The sequence below is a fragment of the Ranitomeya variabilis genome, chromosome 2 (genome assembly GCF_051348905.1).
Source record: "Ranitomeya variabilis isolate aRanVar5 chromosome 2, aRanVar5.hap1, whole genome shotgun sequence".
Taxonomy (NCBI): Eukaryota; Metazoa; Chordata; class Amphibia; order Anura; family Dendrobatidae; genus Ranitomeya; species Ranitomeya variabilis.
The window spans coordinates 420835718-420847758 of NC_135233.1; the positions used below are offsets into that span (position 1 = coordinate 420835718).

Below are 12041 nucleotides of genomic sequence, written 5' to 3' on the forward strand. Positions count from 1 at the left end.
ACCGGCGAGACTCGGACGTATATTGCGTATGTGTGATCCCAGCCGTGAAAGGGAAATTGTCCCCACCAAAATCAAGGGTGAGGTAAGCCCACCAGCATCAGGGGCTTACCTACAGCATTACAGAATGATGTAGATAAGCCCCTGATGCCGGTGGCCTTAGCTCAGCGTCGATTTTTGGGGGGACAGGTTCCCTTTAAATGGTCATCTGTCAGTGTCTCCAGGACACGGGAAAACTTTCACCACACGTACCGGAGACATTGACGTGTCAAAGAGTACTTATGACAGGCAAAACAAAAAATTGAAAAATACTTACCGCAAGGTGATGAGCAGCCTTTCCTCAGCAGAGATGGACTTCCGCATCGCAGTGTCCTCGTATGTCAGCTCAGCACGGACGACAGAAAGAAGATGATCAAAAGCGGGTATGCTCAGCCGACAAAACGCTATGAATTTCTCTGGGTATCTGGAAAAAAGGAGTAAAAAGGTCCGGACAGACATGGATAAGTTTACAGGTAGTCATTTCACATAAGAAAAACTTACCTCCTCAAATCTTGATATAGCACATTAAAATGTCCCTTCATAGTCCTTTGTGCCACTATTGGGTGTACCCACATTTTTCGTCTTCTGGTCTGCGACTGTAGCAAAAATATGCGTTACTGCACACAGTCAAAAAATGAGACATGTAATATTATTGTACACATGGTGTAGCATAGGCTTCTTTCACACTTCCGTCGTTAGTCGCCTGTCACGAATCATCGGCGCAATGTACAGACGGAGGTGTGTGCTTTCACATTTCCACCAGACTGCTGCGTGAGGAAATACCGTGAGAGCGATATTTCCTGCTGAGCATGCGCAGTCTGAAACAGTGGATGCAACGGACAGAAAATAGTTCCCTTGAGCATTTTTCAAAGACGACGGTTTGCGAAAACCTGACGCATCCAGTGCACGACGGACGCAACGTGTGGCCATATGTCACGATCTGTTGGCAATACAAGTCTATGGTAAAGATACGCATCCTGCAGGCACATTTGCAGGATGCATTTTATTCCCAAAAGGACGCATTGGGAGGGGAAAAAAAAAAGGAAATGTGCAACTAACCAACTATAAATAGAAATAGCTAGGGTTAGGGTTAGGATCCCTAGGGTTAGGGGTAGGGTTAGGGTTAGGGCCGCGTTTAAGATGGCCGCGTTTAAGTGCCACGTATTTAAGTGCCACGTATTTAAGTGCCACGTATTTCAGTGCCACGTATTTCGGTGCCACTTAAATATCTGAATATACTGAATTATCGTGGCACTGAAATATCGTGGCACTTAAATCCGTGGCACTTAAATATCGTGACACTGAAATATCTGAATATACTGAAATATTGCGGCACTGAAATATCGTGGCACTTAAATACGTGGCACTGAAATATCGTGGCACTTAAATACGTGGCACTTAAATACATGGCACTTAAATACGTGGCACTTAAATATCGTGGCACTATGACTCAGAAAATATTCATTAAACGTGACTGAAATACGTGGCACTATGTCAGAAAATGTTCATTAAACGGTTAGGGGTGAGGTTAGGGGTAGGGTTAGGGTTTGGATCCCTTTATCACCTTGATGGTGGTGGGTGGCTTTTCAGTTTGTTTTCTGTTTTTTTTTTTCTATAAAAACGCATGCGTTTTTAACGCAAACAAACGCATGTGCTTAAAAACGCATTACATAGACAGCAATGCATTTTTTTGCCGCAAATAAACACATGCGTTTTTTGCGGCAAAAAAACGCCGCTAGAAATTACTACAGGTTGCATTTCTGCAAATGAACGCACGCGTCCTAAAACGCATGCGTTGCCGAAAACGCGTCAAAACGCATGCGAAAAAAACGCAAAAAAAGACGCAAGCGTCACAAAACGCAACGCAACACATGTCCATGCGCCCCCATGTTAAATATAGGGGCGCATGACGCATGCGTCACCACTGCAGCGCCCGACGCTGCGCCGCACAACGCTAATGTGAACCTAGCCTTACCTGCAATCTTTGCTGGTTCAGATACTCCAGTAAAACCCCAATCATCTGGAGGCGTTGTGGCCTGCGTATCCGCACAGAAGTAACATGCTGTTCAGTATGCGGTGGGCTACTTTCTTCCCTGTGTTCTTCATTACCAGCACTCATGGTAAGGCCTGTCAGAAAGTGGTTATGGCTTTCCAAAATGGAGATTGAGAAGAGGTTGGACTAGGAAATGACATCACGTAATTTTTTTTTTTTTTAATCTCTTTATTTAGCTTTAAAAAGCTGACAAATCAGCATAAAAAAACGCACTAAAAACGCACTAAAAAACTGCACCAAAACTGCACTGCAAAAAACGCACTAAAAACGCATAAAAAACGCAGGTGCGTTTTCTGCCAGAAGATGCAGATTTTGTGCAGAAAATTCTGCACCAAATCTGCATCGTGTGCACATAGCCTTACGGACGTAAGAGCGCAGAAAATACGTCCGTAAAACTCGCCAAACAAACGGCACAATTATTCTCAATGGGGCTGCTCCTATCAGCCGTATATTACGCATCCGTAATATACGGTCTTGTACGGCCGTAGAAAATCGCAGCGTGCTGCGTTTGTCAGCGTATTGCGCAAAAAATACGCCAATGAAAGTCTATGGGGGCGAGAAAAATACGGATTACACACGGACCAGCAGTGTGACTTGCGAGAAATACGCAGCGGTGTTAGTGAAAAGCCGGTAATTCAATTGCCGGCTTTTCATTTCTCCTTCCCAAACCCGACAGGATATGAGACATGGTTTGCATACAGTAAACCATCTCATATCCCCTTTTTTTTTGCATATTCCACACTACTAATGTTAGTATTGTGTATGTGCAAAATTTGGCTGCTGTAGCTGCTAAAATAAAGGGTTAAATGGCAGAAAAATTGGCGTGGGCTCCCGCGCAATTTTCTCAGCCAGAGTGGTAAAGCCAGTGACTGAGGGCAGATATTAATAGCCTAGAGAGGGTCCATGGTTATTGGCCCCCCCTGGCTACAAACATCTGCCCCCAGCCACCCCAGAAAAGGCACATCTGGAAGATGCGCCTATTCTGGCACTTGGCCACTCTCTTCCCACTCCCGTGTTGCGGTGGGATATGGGGTAATGAAGGGTTAATGCCACCTTGCTATTGTAAGGTGACATTAAGCCAGGTTAATAATGGAGAGGCGTCAATTATGACACCTATCCATTATTAATCCAATTGTATGAAAGGGTTAAAAAACACACACACATTATTAAAAATTATTTTAATGAAATAAACACACAGGTTGTTTTAATATTTTATTGCTCTCTCAATCCACCTGCAGACCCTCGCTTGGCAAAATAATAAACCCACAATATACATACCATCCGAGGATCTGTCAGGTCCCACGATGTAAATCCTTCTGAAGGGGTTAAATCAATTTACAGGCAGGAGCTGCGCTAAAGCACTCGCTCGTGCCTGTAATCCCCGGGTGCTGAAAGGAAAGCTGGGTGATCTGTACTTACATTGAGTTGCGGTGATGCGCCCTCTGCTGGATGTCCTCATGAACTGGAGCCTTGGAAAAGTTCCAACGCTCGAGTTCATATGAGTTCATCCACCAGAGGGCGCCTCACTGCAACTCAATGTAAGTACAGATCACCCAGCTTTCCTTTCAGCACTAACATTAGTAGTGTGGAATATGCAAAAAAAAAGGGATATGAGATGGTTTACTGTATGTAAACCATGCCTCATCCTGTCAGGTTTGTGAAGGAGAAATGAAAAGCCGGCAATTGAATTACCGGCTTTTCACATATATCGCGCTGAATTAAATATAAATATAGAATATATATATGTGTCTCAATGACATATATATATATATATATATATATACTGTATATATGTTTTAACGGACATTTGAGCACATAAATCCATTAGATGTCGGTTTTGCAAGCCTGCGAGAAAATATCGCAGTACGGATGCCATACGGATTACATACGGAGAATGCCATGCGCAAAATACGCTGACACACCCTGCCTACGGAGGACATATGGACCACTATTTTGGGAACATTTCTCCGTATTACGGCCGTAAAAAACGGACCGTATTGTCTTACGCTGAGTGTGACTCCAGCCTTAATATTTAGGAGTCCCCCTATGTACAGTAATAATGGCCCCAGCATCGCTGATGAGAGCAGGAGGTCGTGTGACGATTTTCTTCTATTGACAGAAGTCAAACTTGTCTAGTCAACATGTGCAAACAGCAAACGTGGTCGCATGACCGCCTGAACACACCAGTGGTCTTGGGGTCTCATGACGGCAGGTGCACTCCATCAGGATTTGGCAGTCTGTAGAGTGACTGTAGACAATTATCCCAAGCCTTTAATAACTTAAAGGGAACCTGTCACCCCCCCCCCCCCCCCCAGGGCCTATTAAGGTAAAAGAGCCACCTTCTTCAGCACTAAGGCTGCATTCTTTGAAGGTGGCTCTTATGTTTTTTATCCCTAATAACGCTGAAATATTCACTTTTATAAATTGCGCGCCATACCTGTATTGAGTCCGGGGGGTACGTTTTCTCCCCCTGACTCAGCCGCCTCGCAGCCGTCCATCATCACACTGAGCACCGCCTCCTTTCTGTCTTGTGCCGTCACCGGCGCCCGCGATCTGCAATTATTTCTCGGGCATGCACAGTGCGCGCTGCTCTGGAACTTATATCAAGTGATGTAAGTAGATCGCACCTGTGCACAGCGCCAGTGTTGTGAATTTGGTTTCTGGGCTCCCCCGGTGGTTTCTGGTGGTACTGCACTTGTGTGCTTCATCTCCTCTGTTCACCTGTTTCCATCAGGATGTGGGAGTTTTCTATTTAACCTGGCTCCTCAGTCATTTCTATGCCGGCCAACAATGTTACCAGAAGCCTTTCTGTTGCATGTTCCTGCTCCTAGACTACTATCAGCTAAGTTGGACTTGTAGTCCTAAGTTTGTTTTGCATTTTTGTTCCAGTTCTCTGTGATTGATTATTTCTGAGGCTGGAAGCTCTTGTGAGCTGAAATTGCCACTCTGGTGTCATGAGTTGATATTAGAGTCTTAAAGTAATTTCAGGATGGTGTTTTGAAAGGGTTTTCAGCTGACTGTGAAGTTCCCTTTTCTGTCTTCCTACTATCTAGTAAGCGGACCTCAATTTGCTAAACCTATCTTCATACTTCGTATGTCAGTTTCCTCTGAAATCACCGACAATATATGTGGGGGCTACTGTCTGCCTTTTGGGGAAAATTTCTCTAGAGGTAAGCCAGGTCTGTATTTTCCTCTGCTAGGGTCAGTCAGTTCTCCGGCTGGCGCTGGGCGTCTAGGGATAAAACGTAGGCACGCTACCCGGCCACTGTTAGTTGTGCGGTAGGTTTAGCTCACAGTCAGCTCGAGTTCCCATCTTCCAAGAGCTAGTCCTTTTTGTATGCTTTACTATGTTCTCTTGCCATTGAGAACCATGACAGTTTGGCCGGCCAAGGGTTAAAATAATTGGCAGAAGAAAGGAGAGAAAAGAACCCTGCAGAGAATTTTTTTTTTTTTTTCCTGAGTTTGCTCATTAGTTGATTCACTTGCATCTCTGCTTACCTCTCTCTCTCTCCTTCTAATCCTTGAATGGTTCTGATTTCACCTGATTAATATGGATCCTCAGAGTTTAGCTACAGGTTTGGATAATCTCGCTGTGAAGGTTCAAAGTTTACAGGATTTTGTTATTCATGCTCCTATATCTGAACCTAGAATTCCTTTACCTGAATTTTTCTCCGGGGATAGATCTCGCTTCCAGAATTTCAAACATAATTGTAAATTATTTTTGTCTCTGAGATCTCGCTCCGCTGGAGATCCTGCACAGCAGGTCAGGATTGTAATTTCCTTGCTCCGGGGCGACCCTCAGGACTGGGCATTTGCTTTGGCACCAGGGGATCCTGCGTTGCTCAATGTGGATGCGTTTTTCCTGGCTTTGGGGTTGCTTTATGAGGAACCTCATTTGGAGATTCAGGCTGAAAAAGCCTTAATGGCCCTGTCTCAAGGGCAGGATGAGGCTGAAATATACTGCCAAAAATTTCGTAAGTGGTCTGTGCTTACTCAGTGGAATGAGTGCGCCCTGGCGGCGAATTTCAGAGAGGGTCTCTCTGATGCCATTAAGGATGTTATGGTGGGGTTCCCTGTGCCTACAGGTCTGAATGAGTCCATGACAATGGCTATTCGGATTGATCGGCGTTTGCGGGAGCGCAAACCTGTGCACCATTTGGCAGTGTCTACTGAGAAGGCGCCAGAGATTATGCAATGTGATAGAATTCTGTCCAGAAGCGAACGACAGAATTTTAGGCGAAAAAATGGGTTATGCTTCTATTGTGGTGATTCAACTCATGTTATATCAGCATGCTCTAAACGTACTAAGAAGGTTGATAAGTCTGTTTCAATTGGCACTTTACAGTCTAAGTTTATTCTATCTGTGACCCTGATTTGCTCTTTATCGTCTATTACCGCGGACGCCTATGTCGACTCTGGCGCCGCTTTGAGTCTTATGGATTGGTCCTTTGCCAAACGCTGTGGGTTTGATTTAGAGCCTCTGGAAGTTACTATACCTCTGAAGGGTATTGACTCCACGCCATTGGCTAGTAATAAACCACAATACTGGACACAAGTAAATATGCGTATTAATCCGGATCACCAGGAGATTATTCGCTTCCTTGTGTTGTATAATCTACATGATGTGTTGGTGCTTGGATTGCCATGGCTGCAATCTCATAACCCGGTCCTCGACTGGAAAGCAATGTCTGTGTTAAGCTGGGGATGTCAGGGGACTCATGGGGATGTACCTTTGGTTTCCATTTCGTCATCTATTCCCTCTGAGATTCCGGAATTTTTATCTGATTATCGTGACGTTTTTGAGGAGCCTAAAATTGGTTCACTACCTCCGCACAGAGAGTGCGATTGTACTATAGATCTGATTCCGGGCAGTAAGTTTCCAAAGGGTCGTTTATTTAATCTATCTGTGCCTGAACATGCTGCTATGCGGGAATATATTAAGGAGTCCTTGGAAAAGGGACATATTCGTCCTTCGTCATCTCCCTTAGGAGCCGGTTTTTTCTTTGTATCTAAAAAAGATGGCTCTTTGAGGCCGTGTATTGATTATCGGCTTTTGAATAAAATCACGGTTAAATATCAGTATCCTTTGCCACTGCTTACTGATTTGTTTGCTCGAATAAAGGGGGCCAAGTGGTTCTCTAAGATTGATCTTCGTGGGGCGTATAATTTAGTGCGAATTAAGCAGGGGGATGAGTGGAAAACCGCATTTAATACGCCTGAGGGCCATTTTGAGTATTTAGTAATGCCTTTTGGTCTTTCAAATGCCCCTTCAGTCTTTCAGTCCTTTATGCATGACATTTTCCGTGAATATTTGGATAAATTTTTGATTGTGTATCTGGATGATATTTTGGTTTTTTCGGATGACTGGGACTCTCATGTCCAACAGGTCAGGAGGGTTTTTCAGGTTTTGCGCTCTAATTCCTTGTGTGTAAAGGGTTCTAGGTGCGTTTTTGGGGTTCAAAAGATTTCGTTTTTGGGGTACATTTTTTCCCCCTCTTCCATTGAGATGGACCCTGTCAAGGTTCAGGCTATTTGTGATTGGACGCAACCCTCTTCTCTTAAGAGCCTTCAGAAGTTTTTGGGCTTTGCTAATTTTTATCGTCGATTTATAACTGGTTTTTCTGATGTCGCTAAACCGTTGACTGATTTGACTAAGAAGGGTGCTGATGTTGCTGAGTGGTCCCCTGCTGCTGTGGAGGCCTTTCGGGAGCTTAAGCGTCGCTTTTCTTCCGCCCCTGTATTGCGTCAGCCTGATGTTACTCTTCCTTTTCAGGTTGAGGTCGACGCTTCAGAAATCGGAGCTGGGGCGGTTTTGTCGCAGAAAAGTTCCGACTGCTCCGTGATGAGACTTTGTGCGTTCTTTTCTCGTAAGTTTTCGCCCGCTGAGCGAAATTATGATATTGGTAATCGGGAGCTCTTGGCTATGAAGTGGGCTTTTGAGGAGTGGCGTCATTGGCTTGAGGGGGCTAGACATCAGGTGGTGGTATTGACCGACCACAAGAATTTGATTTATCTTGAGTCCGCCAGGCGCCTGAATCCTAGACAGGCGCGCTGGTCGTTATTTTTCTCTCGGTTTAATTTTGTGGTTTCTTACCTACCGGGTTCTAAAAATGTGAAGGCGGATGCCCTTTCTAGGAGTTTTGAGCCTGATTCCCCTGGTAATTCTGAACCTACAGGTATCCTTAAGGATGGAGTGATATTATCTGCTGTTTCCCCAGATTTGCGACGGGTCTTGCAGGAGTTTCAGGCGGATAGACCTGATCGTTGCCCGCCTGGTAGATTGTTTGTTCCTGATGATTGGACCAGTAGAGTCATCTCGGAGGTCCATTCTTCTGCGTTAGCAGGTCATCCTGGAATCTTTGGTACCAGGGATTTGGTGGCTAGGTCCTTCTGGTGGCCTTCCCTGTCGCGAGATGTGCGAGGTTTTGTGCAGTCTTGTGATGTTTGTGCTCGGGCCAAGCCTTGTTGTTCTCGGGCTAGTGGATTGTTGTTATCCTTGCCTATTCCGAAGAGACCTTGGACTCACATCTCCATGGATTTTATTTCTGATCTCCCTGTTTCTCAGAAGATGTCTGTCATCTGGGTGGTGTGTGACCGTTTCTCTAAGATGGTCCATTTGGTTCCCTTGCCTAAATTGCCTTCTTCATCCGAGCTGGTTCCTATGTTTTTTCAAAATGTGGTGCGCTTGCATGGTATTCCGGAGAATATCGTTTCTGACAGGGGAACCCAATTCGTGTCTAGATTTTGGCGAGCGTTCTGTGCTAGGATGGGCATTGATTTGTCTTTTTCGTCTGCTTTCCACCCTCAGACTAATGGCCAGACCGAGCGAACTAATCAGACCTTGGAGACTTATTTGAGGTGTTTTGTGTCTGCGGATCAGGATGATTGGGTTGCCTTTTTGCCCTTGGCGGAGTTTGCCCTCAATAATCGGGCTAGTTCTGCCACCTTGGTTTCTCCTTTCTTCTGTAATTCGGGGTTTCATCCTCGTTTCTCTTCCGGTCAGGTGGAGTCTTCGGATTGTCCTGGAGTGGATGCTGTGGTGGAGAGGTTGCATCAGATTTGGGGGCATGTGGTGGACAATTTGAAGTTGTCCCAGGAGAAGACTCAGCATTTTGCCAACCGCCGTCGTCGTATTGGTCCTCGTCTTTGTGTTGGGGACTTGGTGTGGTTATCTTCTCGTTTTGTCCCTATGAAGGTTTCTTCTCCTAAGTTTAAGCCTCGGTTCATCGGCCCGTACAAGATATTGGAGATTCTTAACCCTGTGTCCTTTCGTTTGGACCTCCCTGCATCTTTTTCTATTCATAATGTCTTCAATCGGTCATTGTTGCGCAGGTATGAGGTACCGGTTGTGCCTTCCGTTGAGCCTCCTGCTCCGGTGTTGGTTGAGGGTGAGTTGGAGTACGTTGTCGAGAAGATCTTGGACTCCCGTGTTTCCAGACGGAGACTTCAGTATCTGGTCAAGTGGAAGGGCTACGGTCAGGAGGATAACTCTTGGGTGACAGCCTCTGATGTTCATGCCTCCGATTTGGTCCGTGCCTTTCATAGGGCTCATCCTGATCGCCCTGGTGGTTCTGGTGAGGGTTCGGTGCCCCCTCCTTGAGGGGGGGGTACTGTTGTGAATTTGGTTTCTGGGCTCCCCGGGTGGTTTCTGGTGGTACTGCACTTGTGTGCTTCATCTCCTCTGTTCACCTGTTTCCATCAGGATGTGGGAGTTTTCTATTTAACCTGGCTCCTCAGTCATTTCTATGCCGGCCAACAATGTTACCAGAAGCCTTTCTGTTGCATGTTCCTGCTCCTAGACTACTATCAGCTAAGTTGGACTTGTAGTCCTAAGTTTGTTTTGCATTTTTGTTCCAGTTCTCTGTGATTGATTATTTCTGAGGCTGGAAGCTCTTGTGAGCTGAAATTGCCACTCTGGTGTCATGAGTTGATATTAGAGTCTTAAAGTAATTTCAGGATGGTGTTTTGAAAGGGTTTTCAGCTGACTGTGAAGTTCCCTTTTCTGTCTTCCTACTATCTAGTAAGCGGACCTCAATTTGCTAAACCTATCTTCATACTTCGTATGTCAATTTCCTCTGAAATCACCGACAATATATGTGGGGGCTACTGTCTGCCTTTTGGGGAAAATTTCTCTAGAGGTAAGCCAGGTCTGTATTTTCCTCTGCTAGGGTCAGTCAGTTCTCCGGCTGGCGCTGGGCGTCTAGGGATAAAACGTAGGCACGCTACCCGGCCACTGTTAGTTGTGCGGTAGGTTTAGCTCACAGTCAGCTCGAGTTCCCATCTTCCAAGAGCTAGTCCTTTTTGTATGCTTTACTATGTTCTCTTGCCATTGAGAACCATGACACGCCAGATTCCCAGCCCCGCAGTGTGAATAAATCATAACACACTGCGGGGCGGGATCTCGGTCCTCCGCTACACGCAGGCGCGATATCACTACATCAGCTGATGTGTGTTCCAGGGCAGCGCACACGGCGCATGCCCGAAAAATGAGAGCCCAGCCCAGACATCGGCGCCTGGTGGGATGATGGATGGCTGGGAGGCGGTTGTGTCCGGGGACAAAAGACCTACCCCCCAGACTCAATACAGGTATGGCACGCAATTTATAAAAGTGAATATTTCAGTGTTATTAGGGATCAAAAACATAAGAGCCGCATTCACAGACTGCAGCCTTAGTGCTGCTGAAGGTGGCTGGCTCTATTACCTTAATAGGCCCTGGGGGGGGGGGGGGGGGTGACAGGTTCCCTTTTAATAATTTAATTATAAGCAATTTATTCTTATAACATAGAATGCAGCCCGTGGTTACTGTATTGTTATACTTGTTAGGGGGCAGACAGACGGACGTATTTCTCATGTGAGGATCGCATCGCAATCCTCGGACTGACCGTCGGCTCTCCTGACCTGAGGCTGACAGTTGCATAGTAATCTATCACGCTGTCAAGCTTATGTCAGGAGAGGTGTCAGGGCCAGTCCGAGGATTGCAATGCGATCCTCGCATGAGTTATACAGTGTCTGTCTGCGCCCTTATGTTAATACTTATCCTTGTTATAGTAATATTAACCTTCTTTGCTATGCTTGTTTAACTAATACTTATAAAAGACCAGCTCGCAATAATAAAAAGCTCCCGACCTCCCCATCTCCAGCCCCCAAGACAGCAACTATTAGGATATGTTTCCACGGGGAATATTGCTTGGGTTTTTGCTGGGGATTGGACGCTGTGTACATCCGCAGTGTCGAAGCTTCCAGATGTTACAGCATAGTGGAGGGGATTTTGTGAAATCCCATCTCCACTATGTGTACATAGACGCAGGTGGCAGACCTGCGTAACCGGACATGTGGCGCGTCTTTCTAGACCACAGCATGTCTATTTATCTTGTGGAGATGCTCCGTCTCCACAAGATAAATAACACAGTCTATGAATAGGATGCTGTGATTCTACCTGTGTTCAATGAATATATGTGGAATCATTGCGCGTACAACAGGCGGCAGTGCTTTGGGCGGAGCGGGGTATCTGCTGCGTCCAAAGCGCGGCCAATACACCTCGAGGACACATACCCTCACATATGATGGAGGGAATATCTCATAACATTAAAGGGACACTGTCACCCCCCTCCAGCCGTTATAAACTAAAAGAGCCACCTTGTGCAGCAGTAATGCTGCAGTCTAACAAGGTGGCTCTTTTAGTTTTTGCTTCTGTTATTCCCAAAATAAAGCGTTTTATAATTTTGCCAAATACCTATCTTTATACCTGGAGGCAGGTCTTTGAAGCGCCCAACTGCCGTCAGTCATATCTTCTGCGGCGCTGGTCGCCGCCCCCTCAGCGCTGTTTTCCTCTGAAATCCGACGCCTGCGCTGTGCTCTTCTGCCTGGGGCAGGCGCATTGAGCATTGGCCGTCATAGCTCAAATGCCGGGTTCCGGACTGCGCCTGTGCGGGCAGTGCGGCCACCCAGCTAC

General features: G+C 46.0%; 1 long non-coding RNA gene across 1 annotated transcript; it reads right to left on the bottom strand.

Annotated features, from left to right (window-relative positions):
• Nucleotides 1-366: 366 nt before the first annotated feature.
• Nucleotides 367-2237, bottom strand: LOC143809536 (uncharacterized). Its single transcript, XR_013222325.1, has 3 exons — nucleotides 2012-2237; nucleotides 538-632; nucleotides 367-460 (listed from the first exon to the last, which is right to left on the bottom strand). It is a non-coding gene; the product is annotated as an uncharacterized LOC143809536 (long non-coding RNA).
• Between the last annotated feature and the right edge of the window lie 9804 nt (nucleotides 2238-12041).